Genomic DNA, 10,910 nt, shown 5'->3' with positions numbered 1-10,910 from the left:
ACTAAAACTAAGGTAATCCTGGCCATTGTGCCTTGGAGACGGGTCCCAAGGCAGCCACTGATCTTCACAGGTTGCCCCAGTGGCACTCAAGGATGGGCCAAATGCAAAACTTTACCTTAGAGTCAAATTCACTAAATTTTCAGATCAGGGGTCTAAAAGCAATTTCACCAGGGACCATGCATCATCAGTCCCCTGAACAGCTACATGAAGCTAGTAACAATTTCAACATTGGAACAGAATTGAAACAATAAAGCACACAAAACAGTGCCAGAAGCTGTCGTCACTTTTTGGTCAGAAAAAGGGGGAAATACCAATATTATCAGTGATACTTTTGAATAAGAAAAAAAATGTAATTAAATCATAGAAAAAATATCTTTTGGGAATAAAAAAAAGGCCTATTAGAATAATACCAAGAGCTGGGCAACAATGTGAAGCGGGCCCCCAAATGGTTCCAGGGCCACAAGTTAGAGAACTATGTAATACATGTTAAAGTACACACTATTTTAAGTGAAAGCAATTTGTTCCTTCTATGCTCTGCCGAGGGGAGACTGCGGCCAGTGTGAGTATTAGCCAGGTTAGCATCGAGAGCATTCCCAGGTGTGACCACAGCATTCCCTGTGCACACTTCAACAAACCGCTGTGTGTCCAGAAGTGTGTGTGTAGCTGAGGTCTGAGCGCTCGGGCCAAACTGGAGCTGAACCTCAGAGCCGTCGCCAATAACAACAACATCCAACTCACACATGCACTCAGCCGAAAAACATTTACGCTCTTCGGAGGTGACAAGTGAGGGAGAAATTATTTTCATCTACAACGTTTGATGAAAAAGTCTCTTAATACTACTTGACATAATTACTGTAAGCTCATTGGATGAACTGTTTTTGCTGTGTAAGCGCTAACAAACTCAAGCATTGGCTAGCTTTCAGTTTTTTCCTTTCTCCTAATCCACTCAGCCCCTTTATAAGCTGTACTTTGGAGGCTACAGTGAAAGACACTTGGCTTCCTACCTCCTCGAAGTTGTGGATATTTGCATGGCTAAATACTAGCCAGTGTGTAACTGTGTGTCTTTTAATTATGTTAGTGTTTGTGTGCGTAACGTGAGCCCCTTTGTGACATAGCAGTTGGCAGATAGGGAGGACTGAGTTACCCAAGCTCCCTAGGGGTATCTGCATTGTGGAAGGGGCTGTCTGGGGCATCGCATTGGTATCTATAGGTGTGTGTGTGTGTGTGTGTGTGTGTGTGTGGGGGGGGGGGGGGGGGGGGGTGTATGTGTGTGTGTGTAAATGGGTTCTTATGGTCAAGAGGTTCACAGAAGAGGACAGACAAAATGGTGTGGCCCGAGGCTGAAGTGAAACTGGGAACATGAGAGAATGAGGTATATGATGAGAAGAACAGCGGTGAGAAAAATGAAGAGTGGAGTAAAACATTCAAATAAGACCGCATTAGTAAAAGCAGGAAAATGAAGACAGGCAGAGGAAACAGGACGTCCCAAAATGTGTCAAGACTTTAATCCAAGCCAGTGTCTGTCAAAGAGCTGTAACTTTTAATTTTAGCATTTTTGCAACAGAAATTAGTTTAAAAAGGTAAGGTTTTCCATAATTTTGTTACCTTGTCTGGTTACACATTTTCCTAACCTATACTATACACAGATGTGCAGTCTGATGTCCCTGTGTTGAGATGAGCACGATTAAAAGGCTGAACAGTGAATTAGAGAAATGCACGGTCTGCCTATATGAAAACAAACATGGCGGCTTAAGAAAAATACAATAGCACATGACTGAAAAATACTGTGGATTTCAAATGAGCAAAGTACTAAATGCTGCTGATCTGAGGTTTTTTCTAATATCTACATGATAGATAACCAAAGAGCTTTCTCTTGCGTTACTGAAATAAACAAACCAGTTTACACGGCTCTGTCTGAGTTTGAGATGTGTGGGAGGGAGCGGTCACCAGACTGAAAGATCCAATGTCTATAAAAATTGCAATGCAACACATGAAACTAAACGAGGAGTCAAAGTAATTATAACATCTGTAAACAGTTTATCAGTACAGAATCTACAACACCTTAAACCTAACCTAACCTCTGTGTTTCAGTATTATTGCTCTGTTGTGTTTTGCTTGACACATGTTACCCTCTTTTTCAATTGGCTGCTGTTCTGGTTCTGAATGGGTGCACACGACAGCTGCTGGATGTGTCCTACCAGATGGCACAGGTATTCAGCCCATACACACACATCCACACAGGCAAACCCATATCATTAGCATAGCACCTAAAAAAAGCCTAAAACCTAGCAACAATTTACATGATATTAACCAACTTTGTCTACACTGTCCACGTCTGTCTCTGTCCCGGGTCACTGCGATTCAGAAGCCCCTCACAATCTGAATGAAAGCGGCGGACCACCCTCGGGACAAAACAAGGGAGGAGCGGAGTCACGTTACCCCCAAAAATGTAGTGGGTCTCACAAAAGGGCCTGGGACATAAGGGTGAGGCAGAAAGAGAGGGGCAGGGAGAGGGGGAGAGAGGGGAGGAAATAGGAGAACACATGAAAGAGTGCATTAGTGAAGGGGTTTGGGGGAGAGATTGATTGGGATGGAGAGATGCGGAGGGAGAATGAGGTGGAGGTGAGAGGAAGGAGGCTCAGAGGAAGCAAACTTTGTTTAGGGATATTTCTACATCTGTTGATAGAGACTAGAGATGGATTTAACTGAAAAGTAAGCTATGAAGATTAACTTATGAGCTGATAAACCAATACAAAAATCCCATGAATTAGAACATGTTTGTATAGATCTAAACTACAGGCACAAGCAGATTTGTCTATTAAAGGCATGATATTTTATTCTTTGCAGAGAACATACTATTATCTAAATAATTGCATCTCTTGTAATTTGATAATTGCGCCAACCCAAATTGCTATTTCGTTTGGTTATGATATATTGTACAGCTCTAGTAACACTGTTTACATACAAGAACAGACCAAGGCTTTACTGGTCTCGGCTCCAGTGTTAACAGTAAAAAAGTGATAACACAGCGGTTATGTTGGCATCGTCCAATAAAGCTATACTGTTTGGTTTTTTTTTTTTTTTTTTTTTAATGATACTCTTTGTCTTCTCATCAAACTAAGTAATAAACCCTTGTAACACATGTACTAAACTAGTTGGGTCACTTTTCATTGTAACAGTGCATCTGGCGTGTCATTGTCAAATAATTTCCAATTATTTTAGCATGATCTAAACACAATCACTTTTCCAACTGAAACTTGAGTCATATGTTTATCTAATTTAATGTGAATTTTGTGCCATATTTAATGAGTTCTCTTTTAGAAAACACATCTTGAATTTAAACAGCCAACAGATTCAGTTGTTTCTCCTATGGGGGGTATTGTACGTCATGGGTATTATTTATGATTATCAATAAGCCCTCTTGTCCCATTGGCTTTATTGACTTTTAATGGTAATTATGGCTGAGGTCACACTAGGGACAGTAACACACATACCCCTCACTTACAGCACACACAGTCGCTGGTTAAAAACATGAAGACATTAGCAGTAACCTGATGCTTCGCGAGTATTGATCTACCCTCTGGAGGCTTCACGAGTGAGAAAACTACAGACTACAATTTATTGCATTGTACTTGACCATCGCAATGGCGGCAAATACAGGAAAGTATAGTGTATTTTCAGAGGTGAAAGTAATAGTAATTAAGGTACAGATATCATACGCTGACATCTTTAACTGGACTCAGAGGGTATATTTATAACATTGTGGAGACTAAAACCTGTATACACACTCACATCATGGGGACTTGGCACCCTTGTGCAGAAAAATCTGATTAGATTAATCACATGCTTTCAAATATGGGTTAAAATAGTTTAAGGATAAGGTTTAGATTAAGGCAAGGCACGTATGGTTAAGGTTAGAGCCAGTGTGTGTGTGTTTTTTGTTTTTTTGTTTGTTTTTTTTCTGTTTTCTGAGCGTTTAATTTATTTAACAAAATCACAGATTTGTTAAGTCCTGTGAGGCGACTGCTGTTGTAATTTCAGGCTATACGAAAATGCATTGAATATAATTTTATTTTGGCCTGTGAAAACCCTCAGTGATCCAAAGTTTTAGAAAACACTTCAGAAAAATAAATTACTTCACATTATAAAATCTTGCGTAATTAGCATTTTGTCAGTGTAGGCTGATGATCATTACTTTCCCCCATACACGGCCTAATGTCTCATACAAAAATCAATTGTTTTATGACACATATTGCAAGAAACTGACCTGCAGTTTCCTTGACTCTTGCTGATAATCTTCTTGCTGTGAGGTCCGCACTGACACACTCAATCCACATTTACAACATTATACAGGCCAGGCCAAGCAGCAATCAGCGCAGCGGGGACCTCGTGATTGTGATTGCAGAGGAGGACACGTGCTGCTCAAATTCTTCAATGATTGCGCTCCTGCCAAAAGAAACAGAAAATGCCAAACATAACAATAAAGCCGCAGAGAGAGAAGATGGAGAGAAAAGAGAGGAGGAGAGGGGAATGGCAATAATATTAATTCAGACTAGTGCTGTTTCCTGAAGCTGAGCAGACCGCAACATCAAGAAAGCGAACAATGCATACATACAGACTGCATTTAATTGTTTGCTGCCAAATATAGTGAGTCATATGGTTCATAAAGTAAGACCTGTGACCCCTCACTTGCCAAACAATAAGCAGATATGATTTGTAGTCTTCACATTTTAATGAAATGAATACTGAATAAACTGTCGCGCCTCATCTGGAATCTAGATTGCTTTTGTAAATGTTTAGTCATCTGGTGAAGTGGGCATTTTTCTCTGGTTTATTAACGATAGCTATAGTGGCCTCATAAGAAATTTAGTGTAGATTTTACAAAGCACATTTTGCTTATTTTATTTTATTTGCCTGTGCTATATTCCTCTGGGACTATAGAAGCTTTTAAAGGATTTGAAGTGGAACATAAATGAGAACGTATGCAATATCAGTATCAACAATGAAGCACAGCCAGTATGTCAGGGTAAACTGAAAAATTAAACCACTGTATTTTACAAGTGGACTGTTAGATGTTGTTGGTGTACCTGGAATGTTCTACAATATGGCTTTAAACGCATCTTAAGGAGCTCATGTTCCACTATTTTCTGATCTATGTTATAATGTTGTTTTCTCATCACAAGCAGACCTGGAGTTGTGGCTTGTTTCATTTACACAAGTTTAACACATAAACTCTGCATATTTAGGCTGATGTCTCTTAAATGGAAAACACTCGGTTTCACCTTGTGACATCATGTGGTAAGACAAGAAGTGCTCCACTGTGTTTTTAAACTCCATACACCTTCACTACGAGGTGTATGGAGCAATTGGATCATTTCAACCCTGGAATTCCAAATCTCTACTGAACAAACGGTAAAAGGAGCTGTTAACTTGAAAACTTCACACCATCACAAGGTGGAACAGAGCATGTTGAGCTTTAGAGATGTAGACAGACTAATAATAAAGGGTTACTCAAACATGTGAATGAAACAAAACACAACTCTAGGTATGTTTTTGAGGAGGTAAGAACATTTTAGCATAGCTTAACACTTACAAAAGTTCATTTGGTGTAATATAGAACCTTTAAAGGTGACAAGCAGGTGACACCACCAGGTCAGGTTACACACCAAATCTGTCACAGTAAGACTGCACGATTTTCAGAAGTTAAAACACATTTGTAAATGGAAGATAGATAAGTTTAATGCCATTTCTAATGTTCCAATTGCAATAAGAAGCAGGTGCAGAACCCCCCACCAGAAAAGTTACCCTTAAAGTGTCCCTTTAACAAAATAAATATAATAGAAAACTGACTTCAGGATATTCAGGACACACATGTACAGAATAAGCTGTCCAAGTTTTCTCTTCTTTTAATTTAGCCAACTGATTTGTTTATCTTCATTCTTTCATTAGCAGTGAAAACAAAGCCCACATTCCTGCTGTAAAACCCCTGAGATTCACGTCTGTGAAATATTGGACGATTTGTGAGTTAGCGGAATGCACACTAATGACGATGCATTTTATGTGAACTGCCCAATGCAATCTTGGGGAAATAATCACTATTTTATCTGTGATGAAATAGTAAAAACAAATACACAAATAATATTAACAAAATAATTTCAAAAATGAATATGTAAAAAGGATGGCACAATATACAGTATTTTTTTTTCTCAATTGAGTATGTAAACGAAATTATTTTATGTTACATGTGAGACAGACTGCAATACTGTTTTGTCATATCTGTTTGATTAAAAAAAAGACAAGGTCTAACTTTATTTGAGTGTAAATTTTGTTTACAAAATCAATGGTAAAAATATCTGTACATTTGTATTATTATCAAACCGCTAACCAAAACTCAGAAAGCCGGTGGACGTTTATACATTTATACATTTTTGTACATATGCTTCCCTGTAGACCCATCCCGACACTTCTGGTATGGTACATATATCAGTGTCACAACAGTGAAACACACAAGTGATTTGACCTCTGACCGCTACCGTTATAATTATCAAAGCCCAAATGTTTTAACATGACAGCATAGTTAAATGCATCTGCTATTTCAGTCAAACTCGCATACCAAAAATATTAGATCTGAATATAGTAGTGAGGATAAGAACAATTAAGATATAGTCATTATATAATACAGTAATAATAGTAGCCATTTTAATAACTTGATAATATATCTAGAAGACGTGCTGAAACTTTTGGTGCTCGAGTCAGCAGTAGAGGGGCTGTTCCTATACTTAATATTACACCCATAACCATAAAACATTCACTCCACATAAAGCCAAGTGTTCGGGTCTGGCCACAGAAGTCTCCCATGGGTGCTGCAGTGAATTCGGCCTGCACTGCATTATGGGGATCTGGAAGAAATACTAGGAGTAGCCTACTACAGCCATGGCAAACTAATTGTCCTGGACTGACAAAGCCACAATTTTAAATGTCTAAGTGTTGTGCAAGTATATCGTCATCTTTTTTTTCCCCACATACTTGACCAAAATCGTAATGGATTAAGAATATGCTCAACTGTTTGTGTTAAATCGTTTGTGTTTTTGGAGGTGTGTGGGATTATGTGAGGATATTATAAATGAATAAAATGTATTTTATTTCAGCCTGTAATTAATTTGTTGCCTTCAACTGTTCAGCTCTTATATTGACATTATGAATACATTTGTAAATTTGTCATATATAAATGCACTTTTTATCACTGACCTGCTATTATGATGCAGCGATGATTAGTAAAATAAACAGATCCAGCAGTTTGAGTATTTGAGTCGTTCACTCTTGATTTGGTGCTGGTTTCTCTATGTAGACTTGGTTACGGTTTAGTCCTGGTCTAGTTTTGGGTTTAGTCCCAATTTTGATCTGCTGAATATGCAAATGCACCATAGTTGAATGTGAGAATACACCATAGTTTTCATGATTTTGATTGTACACAAAACACATTTTTTTTGTTTGTTTGTTTTTTTACACCAATAAATCTTACTGTTGGAATGCAGAAGGCAGTGTAGCATCCACAGCGCATGTGATTGTGTGCGTGTGTTTGTCACCGGACACTAACAGAGTCATTGAAACAGTCCAAAGTAACTGGAGCGCGGCTTCACTGCAGGACATTATAGGAATTTACGATGTGTTAAATGTTTCCTTTGTTCCTCCCTCAGTCCACTTGATCCAGTAATTAGGAGAGGCACCAGGTTGCATGAGCTCATTATGGCACTGCACCACCTCAGACCACCTTTGCTGCCATATCTGTCTGATTCATAAAGATGTTTTATGGGGGATTTACAGATTATTTTGGGAAAGTGAAACAGTTTAAGAGATTGTATACTTGTATACTTCACAAGGCTACCATGAACAAGTAACTTTCGTGAAAGTATTGTGTCTAATTAATTACCAGCATGGATCCATGTAATACCCCCTTTGTTTCCCAGTTAACATTGTGGTTAAATCTGAAACCCTGATGGCACTTAGCCAAAAGTTAAAATGCCAGTGGCTTTTTCTCAGGCCCCTGCTCCCTGAAATAAACCCCATGCCCAACTCCATTTGGCCAACCAATCTGGGCCGGGGCGTGGCAGGAAGAGCAGAGGTATAGGTTGCTCTAGTAATAATCATAAATCAGTGGTGAAGCACTGCCATGTCACATGCCAGACTGCGCACTAATGACCAGTCCCATCTTTCACTGCCTATTTTTATCTGTGTGCCCTGACACAGGCGTCTGGAAGCGTCCTCTCGTTTTACGTCGTCAGCACCTCGCCGGCAGGAGCAGAAGTTCCTTACATATCTAAAAATATAGCCCCCTGCTCCCCCTGGCAGGACTGGAGCACTGGGACTTGGCAGAGCAACCTGTAGAGTTGGACCAAGAAACATCTTCAGGCTTAGCCCCCGCCCCACGCCACCCTCCAGGGAACAGCTGGCCAAAAAAATAGATCCATCTGCCAGTGCCTTCAGATTCCACAGTCGTTATGCTTTAATTAAACATGCTTAACGTGTGCATGGCCTTTTAAATCTGAATTTTATATTTTAAAGCCCTCATCTGTTGATGTTTTCCAACTCTGTGCACACACAAACACCTGCACATATGCTTCCTTTGTGCACAATGTTCTGCCAAGTGTTTTAAGCTCTCTGACATGTGGCACTAGAGACTGCAGGTCAACGACAGCTCGGAGCTATTCTGGGCTCTGTCAGAGCTTGAGCTTTTAATTTATTCGACCAGAATGTGTCAATCAAATAGCAGCAGGGTTAAGGCCTGAGAAACCGGCGGAGACCAGGGAGGGACCTCTTCAGTCTTCAGCTGCATTCACACTGTACACTGTGGACCAGTCTTTTGTGGTCAGATTACAATGATTATGTCACAAACCAATCATAGATAAATTTGTGGGAAAATGCAAACATGCCTGTTATCAATTATGTGGTTTGATCCAACTTTGGACCATCACAAAAGGCTAAAATCTAGATCCAAAGTATTCTGTCGTGAATGTGAGATCTGATTCCTGTCGGTGCTGTTAATGTGGCAGGTGCTATTGTGTAACATGTAATAGTGACAGGCTAGTGCTAGTAATACCACTCATTTGCCAATGGACTCTCCCCTCTGTGCCAGGGCTTGAAGAGCTTTAGTTGAGATTAGTGAATCTAAATCACAATCTATGGTTAGGTGACATACACAAGTCTGTTTCAGAGATAGAGCTGCAGGGAGAATGGGCCAATGCCAAGTGTGGAATATGACACTGTTATTGCAGAGCCAAAACACACATGCCCGACTCAGTCCACATGTTATTCTACCACATCCACGCCTGGCATCAGCAAAGGCCCTATGCATTTACATGTCATAGCCAACTGTTGTTTTTAAAATTATACCAAGTCCATATGAGCTGCGTATCTTATCGCTTTAACCACAAACTCTATGTTACACAGTTGGTTCGCCACATGCTGAAGTGCACTTGACATGTCTCAGTCATGTAGTATCAGTCATGATGGATATCTCACTGGTGTTGTCTTGAGTGTATGTTTTGAAATGATGACTTGGGGTGAACCCATGCACTACCTGCTTGTCAGTGTCCAATCTCACCTGATCCTAGAAGCTAAGCAGGGTTGGGCCTAGTTAGGACTTGGATGAGAGGAATATCAGGTGAAACAGTAGGACAACAGTGGCTCTGGAGCAGTGGTTACCAAATTCCTCAATTTTTTCAGCACTTTTTTTTTAAGTCTCGTACCCCTGAGACATTTGATACAACCTCTAATAGTTAGTATGTATATTTTATTATATGTGCTTTACATTTGAAATGTTCAGGCTGGCCAAGGAGAGCTAAGTAATAAAATAATAAAATAAAGGATGCAATCTTTTTTTTTTTTTTCCATAACTTTCTTTGTGTACCACTTGGGTAATTCTATGTATCTCTGGGGAATTGTGCACCACTGCTCTAGAGTAAACTATCTACCTCAAGGCAGCTGTGATTACAATGATAGCTTACTACCACCAAGGAATGTATGATCAATGATTAATGCACACATATAAAGCAACTTTGATTATTATTATTATTATCATTATCATAGTGAGATTTGCATTGAGAATTTTGGGCATTACCTTGGACCAAATCAAGTGACGTTGGTCTCCAACAGCAAACAGATGTTTCCCCTCTTCCCTCCATTTCTTGCTATACTCTGTCCAAACACAACATGTACAAACAATATATTACAAATTTAATAAGATTTATACAATTGGACAATTGGCCTCATCATTGCTTAGGTCCAAAAAGTTATAAAAAATTTGAGTATAATTTATGCAATTGTAGTCTACATACAAATTCAATACTGATAGGAGGCTATTCTCGAGCCAATTGCATAATCCCTCTCTTTATCATTGGCTTGCTGGTTGATGCAGTCGGCAGCAGGCCATGCCACAAAAAAGAACATTTTGTCTGAATGTTTGAGTGTGCGATGCCAATAGCATTTGACTCCTCTGTTTCTACCACAAAGGCATTTTGGACTGTTTTGAAAATCATAAATAATGGAAGATACAACTGCGTTTTGTGTGGTTCCATGTCAGCAGTATGACCTCAGCAGCTAAAATAAATAACAGCACAGAACAAGACTCCTGGTTTGATTCTAGCCACTGACAAGCAATAGCAAACATCCAGATTTTCAAATTAACTAGTCCAAGATTCTACATTTTTCTTAAAGCCAAATTTGTTTGACATTGCATTCACCAGCTTAATTCAGGCCTTTATACATTAACGTTTGCTTTGAGCATCCAACTTACTGGCTTTAATGAAGGCACATGCTGGCTTTTGCTATTTGCTAGAATTAAACTATAACATACATAGATCATTATTTTGTATTTTGTTCATTGTAAACCACAGTATTTTTTTTATGGTGAC

This window comes from Periophthalmus magnuspinnatus, chromosome 24 (genome assembly GCF_009829125.3).
Source record: "Periophthalmus magnuspinnatus isolate fPerMag1 chromosome 24, fPerMag1.2.pri, whole genome shotgun sequence".
NCBI classification, from domain to species: Eukaryota; Metazoa; Chordata; class Actinopteri; order Gobiiformes; family Gobiidae; genus Periophthalmus; species Periophthalmus magnuspinnatus.
The sequence above is the reverse complement of the archived record's forward strand: the minus strand, read 5'-3'. Positions refer to the sequence as shown.